This window comes from Bubalus bubalis, chromosome 9, assembly GCF_019923935.1.
Source record: "Bubalus bubalis isolate 160015118507 breed Murrah chromosome 9, NDDB_SH_1, whole genome shotgun sequence".
Classification (NCBI taxonomy): domain Eukaryota; kingdom Metazoa; phylum Chordata; class Mammalia; order Artiodactyla; family Bovidae; genus Bubalus; species Bubalus bubalis.
In genome coordinates this window covers 18,546,324-18,560,048 of record NC_059165.1, presented here as the reverse complement: position 1 = coordinate 18,560,048, position 13,725 = coordinate 18,546,324, and the positions used below count along the sequence as shown (strand labels likewise).

The window sequence follows — 13,725 nt, the reverse complement described above, 5'->3', positions numbered from 1 at the left end:
TGGATGGCATCACCAATTCAATGGACATGGGTTTGGATGGACTCTGGGAGTTGGTGATGGACAGGGAGCCCTGGCGTGCTGTAGTTCATGGGGTAGCAAAGAGTCAGACACAACTGAGCGACTGAACTGAATACATGCATACTTGGAGGAAAGATTCCTTCAGAGAAGAAAATAAAGAAAAGGCCAATATTGTCTGTATTCAGTGGATAGATCAAGGAAAGTATGAGAAAGTTGACAGCACTTATTTTGAAAAGGCAGATTTTCTCCTTGCTATTTTTACATTAATTGAGTAATAGTCACTGCCATGTAGAAATAATAGCATTTCATTTCTACTCATAGTCAGCTATTCATTATTCTCAATTTGATTCTCTTATTAGTAATGCATTGGGTTTCTTTTATTATCGAAACACAGAGATTTCAATCTAAAGAAATTTGTTAAATCAGATTATGAATATCTGGACACTAGGGCCATATGGTTTGGGAAGAAAAGGAATGAAAGATCTTGATTTGGTTAAGTTTGTGGCTCTTATTTTAGTGAGGATTCTTAAACTAAGTGCTTGAATAAATTTAGTGAAATGAATTTCATAGATACCAAGAACATCAAACTTTTAGAAATTACTTTACTTCTTGGCAAATTGTTGTTTCTTTAAAGTATTTCAAACACCCAATAAAAGAGGATCCTTCTCCATTAGTACATTCATAGACAATAATATTTGGATAGATTAAGTGAAATGAATCAGAAACACATGTATTACATTACTTTTAAAATAAACATGAGTTTAAAAATTATTTGGAAAGTTTCTAGCAAAATTCTAAGATGAAAACATTAAAAAAATGGATTAATACATTTCAGAAACCTGAAGGTGAAAAAAAGAAACAGAGAACTGTTTTGTAATTAGAGCAGAACAAAAGATATATTAATTTAAATAAATTTTATTTTCTTAGAGAATCCTTTCTGGCTTGGCTCAGTTAACAATATTTTATGTAAATTAATTATGCCACAAATAAGTAATTGCACTATTTTATATATACGGAGGTTCACATGGTAAAGAATCTGCCTGCAGTGTGGGAAACCTGGGTTCATTCCTTGGGTTGGGAAGATCTCCTGGAGAAGGGCTTGCAACCCACTCCAGTATTCTTGCCTGGAGAATCCCCTGTACAGAGGAGCCTGGTGGGCTACCATCCATGAGGTCACAAAGAGTCAAACTTGACTGAGCGACAAAGCACAGCATAGCACAAGAGTCAAATATGGAATTTTAAATGAAATAAGGAAATTGAGTGCTGGTGAAATGAAATGATTTCCCTCTAAGATCATGATCAAGATGTGAATCCATGATTTCTTAATTCCCTAACGCCCATCTATATCCACCTCAAGCTGTAAATGAAGAGTTTTCAGAACTATAGATTTAAACCCACAGTGGCAGTCATCTAGCTCAAATAGGGTTCAGTTCAGTTCAGTTGCTCAGTCGTATCCGATTCTTTGCGACCCCATGAATTGCAGCACGCCAGGCCTCCCTGTCCATCACCGACTCCCAGAGTTCACTCAGACTCACGTCCATTGAGTCAGTGATGCCATCCAGCCATCTCATCCTCTGTCGTCCTCTTCTCCTCCTGCCCCCAATCCCTCCCAGCATCAGAGTCTTTTCCAATGAGTCAACTCTTCACATCAGGTGGCCAAAGTACTGGAGTTTGAGACCTAAAAGAGTATGAGAATATGAAAGTTAAAAGGTAGGGTGCAAAAAAATTTTAATTCTTATCCATTCACTGGAAACAAAAATACCAAAAGAGCAGAAAGATGGGGGGAGGAAGGAGTTAGGTTAGAAGATGTTCAAATGCTTAGAATTCCAAGGAAGCCACACCACATCTTTCATTAGATGAGTCATTCAGTTGTTTTCAAAACATCACTAGAATTTTCCAAATATAGATTTGCCTTTGAGCTTTATACTTTCAAATCAGATCATTTCAGTGCTGATTTTTATAATGGATGACCTCACATAGCAAAGCAACTCAAAACTTTCAGGGTGAGATATACCTAAGATTTCATCTATACCTCTCAATCATTTTTCATATGAACATCTTAAAATAAATACAATTTACCATTAAGCTTCTTTAGGGTGCAATGTAAGATAATTGTCATGTATTCTTTGGCAACAAATTAACACAAATTTAGGAATATCAAATTTATTTTAAATTATTCAAGTTTTTATTTTATTATAATTTAACCACAATAATATAGTAAGTGTCAACGTGATGATTTTTCATGAAGCATGTAGATTTTAACTTGGGAGATATTCATCATTTTATCCTATTGAAATCTGTCCAAGGAAATGAAATATATGGCATGATCTGCTTATTGATTTAGGAAATTTTGGTAATTTTAAATTCAATCTGATCCTTAAAATAATAAAAGTTATCAATGAATAACTTTTATCTATGAATAACTGTATTTTCAACTTATCTTTGATTTTTTTCCCATTAAATCACCATATAAAGTGATTTGAGCAATACTGGAGTCCACACCTTGATTTGTACTGAACGGAAGAAGACCTTATGGAGGTTAATTTCCTTAGGAAGTTTCATAGAATTAGTTAATAGCCAAACTGAGACTCAGCTGATCCCAAACTGCAGATTAACATCAACAGAAGGTTTAAAATGTGCAACCAATGGGAAAACAATATGTGAGTAAGATCGCAATGCTGACATTGGCTACCAGATAGTGATTGTACTTACATCTGTTTTACAGCTACTCATATGGGCAATTGATAGCTGTGTGGTAAAAGATAAAATGTCCCATTTAAGAGGTATTTTAAATTCTAATCCTATACACTTTCTTGGTCATTGTTGAAGAATCAACTCCCTTTCACCTCCTTTGCAAAATCTTACCCCCTTTCCCACCAGGTAAAGTAATCCACTCTCTCCTCTGTACTCCTGGAACAATCATTTCATAATCACATAATTATACTTACCCACAGTACACTGTGTTGTGATTATCCAGTTGTACGACTATTCCCTTGAATAAAAAATGAGTTGTGGAAAGAGAGATATTGGGACTTATTCATATTTGTGCCCCTAATATTTGCTATAATACTTACTATGAGGTAATGGCAAAAGCATCTTTATCGATTTTTTTGACTATAAGTTTCTAGTCATCCTTTATACAGGACTTTCTCTTTCACATTAAATCTATCAGCAAATGAAATAGACTCTGCTGTAGATATATATATTGAGAATCTGATGACCTTGTTCCATCCCTCCTGCCACCTCCTACTAAAGTCACTATCAGATCTTCCTGAGTTATAATTGCTTCCTGACTTCTTTCCATGATTCTGTACTTGCCTACCATGACCCCCCCCCCAAATATACTTGTCCCAATCATCTATACTTAATACATAGTTCAGTGACCTTTGTTTTTCAGTTGAAAAATGTCAGGTAAAGTAATACCTGAAGTAAATTGGGAGGCAACAATAATTCTTTGGAAATTGTAACTTTAGAGAAAAGAGTTGGAAAACAGTACTGAGTATGACTGCCTAAAACAGGTAAGCACAAGAGAGAGTTGAGCTCAGTGAAGGAATGGCTAGTTCTTCAGTAGACACAAAAGGAATAGAGAGTTTGTGGTCTTATAGACTTCAGCAGGCTAGCTGCTGAAATACAGTCCAAATGGCAGCTGACAAATGCAAGAGTAGCAAAAGTTTCAATTGAACAAAATGACATGTGAAAAATATGAGATTAAGAGTACGACACCAAGCTCAACTTCTCAGTTAAGAAAAGGGACCAAGGGCAAAAATCAGATAAAGGATTGCAACCTTTTCACTCATTCCAGAGTTGATGGCAGTCGCCATCACCGAGAGAGGATGAAGCAAAAGGATGGATGTGGTTAATGAAATTGGTATCTTATCAAAAGCAAATCTATATGATGCCTATTGCACTGTTGAAAAAATACTGTGTGAAAGAAATAAGCTTTGGTTCTTAAAAAGCCTTGATTTTTTAAGATGCAAAACAATGCTTAGCCAATAGTTTCCATGAAAGGGAGGAAGTCTTTAAATTCAGCAAACCCTTCAAGGAAACCAGGCTCCCAACACCCATCTCTGATGAAGCCAAGGAGATGCCTCCAAAATGACAGAAACTAGAGCTATGGAAAATAATGGGGAAAGCAAATCTTTCCAGAGAGCAAAATGAAAGCCTCTAAAGTGTTGGCCCTCTGGGGATCTGAATACTTTCTTCCTTCCCCTTATATTGCATACCCTCCCCTGAGAGGTATCGAATGTGGTGCTCTTGTCCTACCATGCTGTATTACATCTGGTGACACATACTATTATATTTTATTTAGTATCAAAAGCTGTCACACAGAAGAGATATCTTGGATTTTGAACTGAATATAGTGACTGGGTGACACGTTGAGCATTTTAAGTGAGTGTATTATTTGTGAAGAGAGAGAGAAATACGTATTTAGTGATCAGAAGGGCAGACAGTAAGTGAATTTGACTAAATGCTCACCATTCTCATTTACTCTTCCTGAGTTTACACAAAGGCTACATTTCCCACCCTCCCTTGCAGTTTGTGAGGTGAGGTCACATGTTCCCTTTAGCATGAAACACGCTATTTAGAAGAAAACAAAGGTCTGTTAATGATGGCTAGTATGATATTATAGAATATTCAAAGAGGACCAATAGACAAAATATTATATGTAATCAGATAACCAACTGGATAGCTAACTTAAAAAATTAAAATGCAAAAATCAACAACATTTTACATGCTGATTAAAGTCAATTAGAAAACATCACAGAAAAGAGATTCTATTTACTGTGGCAGTAGAAACCATGAAGGTATTAAGATTAAACCTAATAAAAAAAGACCTCTATGGAGAAAATTATAAAATATAACAGAGTGGCATAAGACAAGATTTCATATATATTCAGACATAGAACAGCTTTATGTACTGAAAGACTTGGTATTAACATATCAAGTTTCCGCAAAGTGATCTATAAATTAAATGCAATCACATTAGCAACAGAGTTTTTAATGAAGTCTGACAAACTGCAGAAAATCTACACAAGAACAAAGGATCAAAAATAATCAAGAAAATTTTGTAGGAGAAGAAGTCAGAACAGTTAACCAGTGATGTACTGATTACTATAAAATGCTAATAATTAAATATTATAATATTTTCAGAGAAAGAAGCAAATAGAGATTTGGGAGTTCAGAGATATGTGTTATTAGAAATGCATTAGAAATTATGTCAGACAGAGATGGTATCAAATAAAATTAATATTAGTAACAATTTAGTAATTACTGTTGGAAAAATTGATTATTCATACAGAGAATTTAATACCTATGCCATAAAAATGGTGATTGGTGGATTAAATAATGTGCTATTATGTCTTATAATAAGAATATATATATTTTGGTTTTATCCACAGTTCTTGGACACAGAAGTACTAAAACCCTTGTAACATCTTGAGTAATAAGGGTCTTGGGAGGATCTTTTGTCATAGTATTTGCTCTTTTGTCCTCAGTTTCTGAGATAGCTCCATAGCAATAAAGGTGAAAGGAATGCCTTTTGTTATTCATAAAAAGACAGTTTCAATCACATTTGAGTTTATGTTAATGAGTTGAGTTTGCACAAGTCCCTAGATACCCACAGGATGGGGGCTGCTTGCCTGGGACAACCAATGCTATAATTAGAGGATTGGAACTTTCAGCTTCCTACCTCCCTGCTCCCCAACCTTTGAAGGGAACAGAGGCTGGAGGTTGCACTAATCACCATTGGCCAAAGATTTAATCAATCTTGACTATGCAATGAAGCCTTCATAAAATTCTATAAAGTATGGGGTTTAAAGAGCTTCCAGGTTGGAGATGACAAGGAGGTATTGGAGAGAGCATAGAAGGGCTGCATTCCTTGCTCCATAACCTTGCTCTGGGCATCCTATTCTGTCTGGCTATTCCTGAGTTGCACCCTTTTATAATAATTCAGTAACCTAGTCAGTAAACTGTTCCCTGAGTTCTGCAAACCATTCTAGCAAAATATGGAATCAAAGACAAGGGTTGCAGTAACCACAGGTGACAACCTAAACTTTCAACTGGTGTCTGAAGTCAGGAGGCAGTCTTGTTGGAGTGAGCTCTTAACCTTTGGGATTTGATACCAATTCCCTATAGTAGTGTTAGAATTAAATTGAATTGTATGATTCTCAGCTAGTGTTGAAAAATTGCTTGGTGTAGGGGAAAACAAAACCCATATATTTGGTGTCAGAAGTGTTGAGAGTGTAGCATGGTAGAGAAAGAGAAGCATTTTTTTTCTCTTTCAAATAAATAAATATATAAAGTAAAAATTTATAAATTACAAAACAAAATAAGGGGAAATGTCTTTATGGTCTATGAATAAAAGTATTTCTTGGAAAATTCAGAGAAAAGCAGAAATGATAAAGTGATATTCATTAAAATGACTGTGGAAATTGCAACTTATTTCAATAAAAGAGAAAATAAAGTTAAAAACCAACACAAAGTGGTAAAAGATATTTTCAGTGGAAAAATTTGACACTGACATAGAATTTATAAAGAAAAGCTATGAGCTAGTAAGAAATACTATAAGCACCAAATAAAAAATTGTGTAGAAGTTTGGAATAAAGAATGGAAAATATAAATAGCATCTCAACTTCACTCTATATCATGAAAATTGAAAAAAAATGAGAACTCAAATGAAAATAAAATGAAATATTTCTCATCCAAATTTTTCAAAATTAAAAGACTAACTATAACAAGTGAGGATACAGATAGAGAGACAGGCTCCTATCCTACTGGTAGGAATGTAAATTGGTATGAGCACTTTGGAGTGATATGTTCATGTCCTGTAAAATGGTAATTCCTAATTAAATTATGTACCATAAAATAATTATTGTATGTATATAAGAAAACACAATAAAATTATTATTACAATCTTATTCAGAATAGTACCTTACCTAAAGGTAAGACATTAGGTCTAAAATAGTATATGAAAATCTACCAAATACTGATGTAAGCTGTAAGTACCATCGAAATGGTTTCAAGTGTGGAAATATACACAAAACTTTCCAATTCATTTTGAAGATAGCATTAGTCTAATTTCAAAGAAGAGTATCACTGAAAATTAATCCAGACATTAATTTCACTGTGAATATAACATAAAACACCAGGTAAAATACTAACAAATTGGGACAGTAGTATATAAAAAGAGAGATGCAACTTGGCTAGTTCTTATTTAAGGATTTTCCAGATCAAAAAAAAAAAAAAAATATATATATATATATATATATATACACAGAGAGAGAGAGAGAGGTAACTTACTGCTTTTATGGAATAAGGCCTATAGAATAGCAGTAAATAAGAACAATTAAGAATCATGTAAGGGACTTCTATTTTATTTGGCAATGTCAAAATAACTGGAACTGAAATCACCCTGATAAGGTAAACAATCCTAGAATTGGCAGGGGGAAAGCATGAGGAAATTATTTTCAGACATTGAACAGCAGGCAGTGAAGACTGCAATTGCTGAGAAAAGGAAAACTCATGGGATGAGTCCCATGATTGTTCTGGATCTCTACAGGAAGCTAGAGATCAAGTAGACATCACAATATTTGACTGCTTACATGAGGTTACCACAGAGTAACTACTTGCAGGGCACATCCAGATAACAGAAGTCAGGCAGTACTGAGGGACTTAAAGAGTTCAAGTTGTAGCCAGAAGACAGAAATTATCTGAGTCTCAAGGAAGGTCCTAAACCATTCCAAAGAAAAAGAAATGCAAGAAGGCAAAATGGTTGTCTGAGGATGCTTTACAAATAGCTGAGGAAAGGAGAAGCAAAAGGCAAGGGAGAAAAGGAAAGTTATACACAACTGAATGCAGAGTTCCAGAGGACAGCAAGGAGAAATAAGAAGGTCTTCTTAAAAGAACAATGCAAAAAATTTTAAAAAAAGAGGAAAACAATAGAATGGGAAAGACTAGTGAACTCTTAAAGAAAATTAGAACTATCAAAGGAATATTTCATGCAAGGATGTGAATAATAAAGGATGTAAATTTTAAGTACCCAACAGTAGCAGAAGAAATTAAGAATACACAGAAGAACTATACAAAAAAGATCTTAATGAGCTGGATAACAATGATAGTTTGATCACTCACCTAGAGCTGGGCCTTGGGAAAAATTACTATGAACAAAGCCAGTGGAGGTGATAGAATTACAGCTGAGCTATTTAAAATCCTAAAAGATGGATGCTGTTAAAGTGCTACACTCAATATGTGAGAAAATTTGGAAAACTCAGCAGTGGTCATAGGACTGAAAAAGGTCAGTTTCCATACTAATCCCAAAGAAGGGCAATGCCAAAGATGTTCAAATTACTGTACTGATTTCACATACTAGCAAGGTCATGCTCAAAATCCTTCAGGCTAGGCTTCAGTAGTACATGATCTGAGAACTTCCAGATGTACAAGCTGGATTTGAAGAGTCAGAGAAAACAATTTGCCAGCATTTGTTGGATCATGGAGAAAGCAAGGGAATTCCAAGAAAATACTGACTTCTACCTCACTGACTATGCTAAAACTTTGACTGTGTGGATCACAACAATCTGTGGGAAATTCTTAAAGAGATGGGAATACCAGACTGACTGACTTGTTCTCCTGAGAAACCTGTATGCAAGTCAAGAAGCAACAGTTAGAACCAAGCATGGAATAACAGACTGTTTCCAATTTGGGAAAGGAGTACGACAAGACTGTATATTGTCACCCTGTTTATATAATTTATATGTGGAGTACATCATGTGAAATGCCATGCTGGATGAATCATAAGCTGGAATCAAGATTTCCAGGAAAAATATAAATAACCTCAGATATGTAGATGATACCACTCTAATGGCAGAAAAGGGAAGAGGAACTAAAGAGCCTCTAGATGAGGGTGAAAAAAGAGAGTGAACAAAGAAGAGGCAATTTTTTTTTTCATTTTAATTTGCTCATCTGTACGGTAAACTTGTTGTATGGTGGTAAATTAGACTGTTTTGTTATATATATATATGTATATATATACATACATATATATGTATATGTTATATATACATACATATATATGTATATGTTATATATACATACATATATATGTATATGTTATATATACATATATAAATGTATATATGAGACTGGAATTTGGTAGACCTCAAAGTTCTTCTCAAAGTCAAGGCTATGGTTTTTCCTGTGGTCATGTATGCATGTGAGAGTTGGACTGTGAAGAAAGCTGAGCGCTGAAGAATTAATGCTTTTGAACTGTGGTGTTGGAGAAGACTCTTGAGAGTCCCTTGGACTGCAAGGAGATCCAACCAGCCCATTCTGAAGGAGATCAGCCCTGGGATTTCTTTGGAAGGAATGATGCTAAAGCTGAAACTCTAGTACTTTGGCCAGCTCATGCGAAGAGTTGACTCATTGGAAAAGACTCTGATGCTGGGAGGGATTGGGGACAAGAGGAGAAGGGGATGACAGAGGGTGAGATGGCGGGATGACAGAGGGTGAGATGGCTGGATGGCATCACTCACTCAATGGACGTGAGTCTGAGTGAACTCCGGGAGTTGGTGATGGACAAGAAGGCCTGGTGTACCGCGATTCATGGGGTTGCAAAGAGTCGGACACGACTGAGCGACTGATCTGATCTGATCTGAAAGTTCTCTGAGTTTTATACATATAAGATTTGCTGTGTATGATAGAAATATATTACATAAACTTTCTTTTTTATTACCTTCCCTTTTGCATACTAGTGGGAAAAAATATGCTAGTAGATGTTTGAATAGCTTGAGATCAGTTAACCTGAGAACCATCCTTCTAAGATCTTAGCACTTGGCTAGGGTTTAAACATTGAAGTAGCTTGATAACTAACATCCTATTTAGGCTCTAGTATATATCCCGATTTTTCAAAAACTGGTAACAGAACAGAGATTTTAAAGGTCTATACTGCTTTTCAAATACAATCATTTTTTAAATCATCGTTTATTTACATTGGCATTTCTACTCACCAACAGTCTAATGAATCTGTAAACCACAATTAAAGCACAATGCAATAACTGTACAGTGCTACTAAAAGTTTTAATTTCCTAAATTATAAGCATAGGGTGTTAACTTCTGCCTATGTAATTAAAGAAAAATAAGTGTAATAGTGCAAATTAAAAGGTTTAAGGCTTTTAAAGTAAGAGTCAATCTATCATTTTTCCCTCACGTAGTGAAATTGTCATAAATGAAATTGTGTCTTTCTATTCTATTTATTTATTTTATTTTATTTTTTAACTACAATATTGTATTGGTTTTGCCATATATCAACATGCATCCACCACAGGTATACACGTGTTCCCCATCCTGAACCCTCCTCCCTCCTCCCTCCCCATATACCATCCCTCTGGGTCGTCCACGTGCACCAGCCCCAAGCATCCAGTATTGTGCATCGAACCTGGACTGGCGACTCGTTTCGTATATGATATTATACATGTTTCAATGCCATATTTAGAGTCATGTTTTCAAAGTACATATGGTGAGCAAAGTGTGTAAAGTTATAAACATATTTAAAGTGTAATGGTGTACAACAATCGCTATAATAGTAAGTAAAGCAATACCATAAAAATGAAGAAAATATTCTTCAACACATTGAGAAAGTTATTTTCAAAGCTTGGCCCATTAGGTTTGAACCAGACATTTCCAGATAATGCCCACATTTGCATGACAATAAATATTTTACATTCCTTTGATGGTTTAGTACTTATTTTCGAATGGATGGGAGCACTGGCTCTGAGAGAAACAGGAAAAAAAAAAAAAAAAAAAAGACCTGCTGAATTATGTGAAGTCAAGTAGGTTGAATAGAAAGCAGAACTTTACAGAGGAGATACCTAGTTAATCTTTGCTCTAATCACAGATCTGCTGATCCAGGGACCCACTGGGATGCTGGAGCAGATTTATGCAGCTGATACCAAGTCAAATTTTGGCCAACTCTGCCCTCTTTGATGGTCCACGTTCATTATCTGTATCATGGCATTTCCAGACCAAGTTGGGGCACAGAATCCTAACAAAGAACTTTGGGCACAAGTGGCTATCTTGCACTTGTGAGCTGCAAAAATTCAAAATTTTAGTGTGATTTTCTCTTGCTCCTCTATTTTAGAATGTTCGTTACCTTTTAATTAAGATGGAAATACCAAGGAGAATGAAAACATTGTTATTTTGCTTAAGTGGTTTGGACTCAGACTGCTGTGCATGCGCACATTTTCTCTGCTTCACAAAAGGATCAGTGCAATGAAGAGGGGTCAGCATACTTCTTCATGAAGGACAAGATAGTAAATATTTTAGGCTTCTTGCGCCGTATGGTCTCTGTCACAGCTTCCCACAGAATCTGCCATTTTAGTGTGAAAGCAGACCTAGACCGCACAGAAACAAACAAGACTCCCTACGTTCCAACAAAACCATAACTACAGACACTGAAATCTGAATTGTGTATAACTGTCACATTTCACAAAATAATCTGGTTTTTCTTCAGCTACTTAAAATGATAAAAATGATTCTTAGCTCCTTGGCCGTACCAAAACAGGTGGCAGGCTGGATGTATGCCCATCTGTGAGTAGAACAATGGCAACCCACTCCAGTATTCTTGTCTGGAGAACCTCATGGACAGAGGAACCTGGCAGGCTACAGTCCATGGGGTAGCAAAGAGTTGGACATGACTGAAGCGGCTTAGCATGCATGCATGCACACATAAAGCAAAGTAAGATAAGTACTTAAACTTTTACTCTTTTCATTTCATGTTTACTATTATTTGAATTTGTTTTGCTAATTAATTCCTGAACTGTATCATGGTGGTGGTGGTGGTTTAGTTGCTAAGTCCTGTCCAACTCTTGGGACCCCATGGACTGTAGCCCACCAGACTCCTCTGCCCATGGGCTTTTCCAGTCTAGAATGCTGGAGTGGGTTGCATTTCCTCTGCCAGGGGATCTTCCTGACCCTGGGGTTGAACTCGTTTCTGCCTGTGTCTCCTGCATTGCAACTGGATTCTTTACTCACTGATCTACCGAGGAAGACCAAAATCTCAGTTTAAGAGAATCCAAATTTACCATCAAAGCAGTTAGTATGGAAATGCAGTTTAAAAATGTAAAACTCACCTGAGAACCTCAAATTCTAACTATTAGGTTAACCCATTATATTACCTGAATGCCACCATTGTGTTTATATGTTTGAAATAGAATAAGATACTTGTTATGTGAGTTCAAGTTAGATTTAGCAAAGGCAGAGGAAAATGAAGCCGCTCAGTCGTGTCTGACTCTTTGCAACCCCATGGACTGTAGCCTACCAGGCTCCTCCCTCCATGGGATTCTCCAGGCAAGAGTACTGGAGTGGGTTGCCATTTCCTTCTCCAGGGGATCTTCCCGACCCAGGGATCGAACCTGGGTCTCCTGCATTCCAGGCAGATGCTTTAACCTCTGAGCCACCAGGGAAGCCCAGAGGCAGAGGAACCAGAGATCCAATTGCCAACATCCATTGGATCATTGAAAAAGCATGAGAGTTCTAGAAAAACATCTACTTCTGCTTTATTGACTATGCCAAAGCCTTTGACTGTGTGAATCACAACAAACTGTGGAAAATTCTGAAAGAGATGGGAATACCAGAACACATTACCTTCCTCCTGAGAAATCTGTATGCAGGTCAAGAAGCAAGTTAGAACTGGACATGGAACAATAGACTGGTTCCAAATCGGGAAAGGAGTACATCAAGGCTATATATTCTCACCCTGCTTATTTAACTTATATGCAGAGTACATCATGAGAAATGCCAGGCTGGATGAAGCACAAGCTGGAATTAAGATTGCAGGGAGAAATATCAATAGCCTCAGATATGCAGATGACACCACCCTTATGGCAGCAAGTGAAGGACTAAAGAGCCTCTTGATGAAAGTGCAAGAGGAGAGTGAAAAAGCTGGCTTAAAACTCAATATTCAGAAAACTAAGATTATGACATCCATTCCCATCACTTCATGGCAAATAGATGGGAAAACAATGCAAACTGTAGCAGACTTTATTTTCTTGGGCTCCAAAATCACTGCAGGTGGTGACTATAGCCCTGAAATTAAAAGATGCTTGCTCCTTGGAAGAAAAGCTATGACCAATCTAGACAACATATTAAAAAGCAGAGACATTACTTTGCCAACGAAAGTCCATCTAGTCAAAGCTATGGTTTTTCCAGTAGTCATGTATGGATTGTCAGAGTTGGACTATAAAAAAAGCTGAGCCAAAGAATTGATGCTTTTGAACTATGGTGTTAGAGAAGACTCTTGAGAGTCCCTTGGACTGCAAGGAGATCCAACCAGTCCATCCTAAAGGAAATCAGTCCTGAATATTCTTTGGAAGGACTGATGCTGAAGCTGGAACTCCAATACTTTGACCACATGAAGTGAAGAACTGACTTATTTGAAAAGACCCTGATGCTGGGAAAGATTAAAGGCAGGAGGACAAGGAGACGACAGAGGATGAGATGTTTGGATGTCATCACAGATTCGGTGGACCTGAGTTTGAGCAAGCTCTGGGAGTTGGTGATGGACAGGGAAGCTTGGCGTGCTACAGTCCACGGGGTCGCAAAGAGTCGGACAAGACTGAGCGACTGAACTAAAGATACTTGTCATGTCGTCTTAGATTAAAATGGGAACATTGGCTATGATTTCCCTTAATTAGAAGAAATCTCGCTCCTTAGCCA

At 36.6% G+C, this 13,725-nt stretch overlaps 1 non-coding gene across 1 annotated transcript; it reads right to left on the bottom strand.

Moving 5' to 3' along the window:
• Positions 1–12,401: 12,401 nt before the first annotated feature.
• Positions 12,402–12,473, bottom strand: TRNAS-GGA. Its single transcript has one exon. It is a non-coding gene; the product is annotated as a tRNA-Ser (tRNA).
• Positions 12,474–13,725: the final 1,252 nt, after the last annotated feature.